General features: G+C 42.8%; 1 long non-coding RNA gene across 1 annotated transcript; it reads right to left on the reverse strand.

Moving 5' to 3' along the window:
- Positions 1-671: 671 nt before the first annotated feature.
- On the reverse strand, positions 672-2462 carry LOC133399587 (uncharacterized). The gene is made up of 3 exons (XR_009768227.1): positions 2369-2462; positions 2108-2222; positions 672-742 (listed from the first exon to the last, which is right to left on the reverse strand). It is a non-coding gene; the product is annotated as an uncharacterized LOC133399587 (long non-coding RNA).
- Between the last annotated feature and the right edge of the window lie 873 nt (positions 2463-3335).

Consider the following 3335-nt stretch of genomic DNA (forward strand, 5'->3'; position numbering starts at 1 on the left):
CTCTGAATAGTTTTAGAAATATTATTATTATTATAATACAAAAAAAATAAAAATCTATCATTCCACTGGCTAGATAGATGATGGATGATAGATACATGAGGTCCCCGGACATACAGTATTTACTTTAAGTCACCAGTGGTTGTCAGCAGCTCATTTTGCATTTAATAAGGGTACCCACTCACATTGTTGCCACACCAGCCAAGAGCAGTGACGGTGCTCCACTCACGCACAGATCGGTGCCATTATGCAACGTCCTCTTCCGCACAGATGTGTCCATGCAATACTGTCGTTGTGCCACATTTAAAGGGAATGAAAGAAGCCACTTTGGTTGAACCTCCCTCTTTTAAATACGGCAGCTTGCACTCTTCTGGGAAATGACTAAAAACCCTTTCGGACCTGCCTTCGCACCGATTTATGCCGGTCACGAAAATAAAGATCAAACTCAAACCCAAGTGCAGTACAAATTGAAGTATGTGTTTGTGCAACTTATGTGTGCTTTCACAATATAATGCGCTCAAGAACTCGCTGACAGTGCCATTCAATACTGAAAACTGACTTCTTTTATTGAATCTCATTAGATACTTTGTTTAGTTTTAAGAGTCTAACAGTTCTGTGAAACCATCAGAAAATCTATTAAAAATACATAATGTAATATAAAATATATTAACTACCTGCGATTGGCGTCCATTTCAGGGTCTTTCGCCCGAAGATAGCTGGGATAGGCTCCAGCACACCCGCGACCCTAGTGAGGATAAGCGGAACGGAACTTGAATGAATGAAAATATTTTAACTATCCCAATAATGTAAAAAGAATTCTTGTCTGTATGAGTGCTCGGTGAGTGGGAGCCATGTGCACTTAGAAATGCATATTTTAACAGTAAAAGACAATTTCACCACGGTCCTCTGTTAGGTTCACAGCCCCCCTCCCCCACCCACTCATCCATTGCCTGACACATGCCTTCATCACTTCTCCTGTCACATTCACATCCCCCTCCCCAGCCCCTTGCATGAGTGTGTGTGGTCTTGCATACGTGCATGTACGTGTGTGCTGCACCCAAAGAGACAGACAGCCACAGGAGCATGAAATCCACCAGGCTCCTCTAATTCTCCCTGTAATTTATGGCTCTCAGATACATGTCATGCTGAGGCTAAACAAACGGTCCTTTGTCACTGACACAAGCCTTTGATCAAGATGGATCGGATTCTCTTTTTCACCGCTGCACCGGATCTGGCCTGCACTGTTGCTGCTTCAGCCTTCACGAGGATTTGTACTCACTCAAGTACGACACACGGGTATGGAACGTCTCCCCATCAAACCTCAACACACGCGGTCTTCGTCAACGCAAAGCACGACTATTCTCATCAGTTTACTCTGAACTTGTGACCTGGGCTAACACCCCCCACCACTTTTTCTCCCTGCCGGATGTCTTTACAGAAGGCTCCAATGGGTGACTGACAACCATGGGGGAGTTATTGAGCAACAGGAGCAGAGAGAGGAAGGCAATAATATCTGCAGTCAAGGATAACAAACTAAAAGAGAGTTCAGAATGAGTTATGTTTACATTCACAGCTCAGTTGTGTTACCACTGCAGCTTTACAAGGACATTAGATGTGATTAACCACAATGTCCCAATATATATGCACAGGAGAGGAACTGATTTATTCACTGAAGTATGTCGGCCTCCACAACCATACGAGGCACTATATCTCTTCAGCCTCCTAGTATTTTCAATTTTAAATTTTTCCTAGTTGGCCTCGTATTTCAGTGCTTGGCAATATTCAAATTCAAATCTGACCAACCAACTGCACATTTCAACCATTAGTACCACAACCCGATGCAACCGTGTTCGATGCATTCGTAATCATGGACAATGCTCACTTCCTGGTTCTTCAACAATCAACAGCCTCACTTTCTCCCCCAGAAATTAAGAACAACCAACTGATTAAACATTTAATAACCCATGACTACTACCACAAATAATGTATCTACCTAGTGTGTTACAACATTGTTTGTTATTCTTAATTATATTGTTTTTGATTCAGTATGAAAATCTCACTATCTGACCCATATGAACTTTATTAAAAAAATGGAAACAAAAAAACTCACCTGCAAACGGAACTTCTCTATGGCACACCCTTCAGACGGGTAATCGGGATTTGTCCACCCTCAAAAACGTGTGTTAGTTTAAATTCCATCCTGTTTCCATGGCTAGAAGACTGGTCTAGGGGAACCACATGATGAGTGTGTTACTGTTCAAATTTGAATTCATATTTTGGACAGAACAATGTATCTATTATCTTGTAACTCTCATGACAGCCTGCTAAGCATTAACCTGGAATGCTCTTCAACACACTTGTACACACTCACCTGTTGGAAGCGTCTCCACTGCCATTGTGCTCTTCCACTCAAAGGGAAACAGATGCTTTTGGCTCAGATGTTTTGAAATGGTGGTGGGATTCTATTTAAACTGTCACCAAAGAAGAAATGTTTGTGTGTGTGAGCGGGGCAGCGGTGTAGAGTGATTAAGCATGTCGTTGTTGGCCTGCGGGATTGACAGTAACATCAGATGACTTGGACACACAAGGGAGGGAAGGCTGGGGGCACTTGTGTAACAGAGACACACAGGCAGGTACTGTTCTCCTGCTGAGCTCGAAACAAACCGCTGTTGACATCCCTGTCACCAACACTCATTTCTAGCGTTCAATGAGATTAGTCTCAACTGCCGCCGGTAGAGACAGAGGCATCAAATTAAACGAAAGAAGCTGACAGTGAGCATGTTCAGCGCCCTGGCTTTCTGCAGGCTGTTTTCTTCTGCTTTGCTTCCTTTAAAATGTTATCTTTCAGCCCGCTTTCCAGCAGGAGGGATCAAACGTTAAATTGAGGGTAGATTTGGTGAGCTGTTTAAAAGTTGAGCACACCAAAAGCAAAAAGTGTGTGTTGAAAACATATAAATCTTGAAGTGCGTTCAAAACATGCCAAGTGCAGCGATCTCATCACTTGACTTCAACTTTTGAAGACTTTGTTGTTATATGAGAATAATTCATCACCTGTCACTGTGTTCTCTGAGACTCTCAGGCATACAGTATATCATGTTCTCCACCCACATACAGTATGAGACATCTTATCCCTCAAACACACACACACACACACACACACACACACACACGCACACACAAACACACAGTCTCCCATGCAGTATATACCCGTATACTCACATATTGGCTTCTTGACAAAGTGATGATGTCAGGGATATGGAAAGGAAATGACAGAGTGCATATTTTCACAAATCTTGCCTACTGGCACGTTCCACTCTGGCCCATGAGCTGTCAGTAGC

The sequence above is a fragment of the Phycodurus eques genome, chromosome 3, assembly GCF_024500275.1.
Source record: "Phycodurus eques isolate BA_2022a chromosome 3, UOR_Pequ_1.1, whole genome shotgun sequence".
NCBI classification, from domain to species: domain Eukaryota; kingdom Metazoa; phylum Chordata; class Actinopteri; order Syngnathiformes; family Syngnathidae; genus Phycodurus; species Phycodurus eques.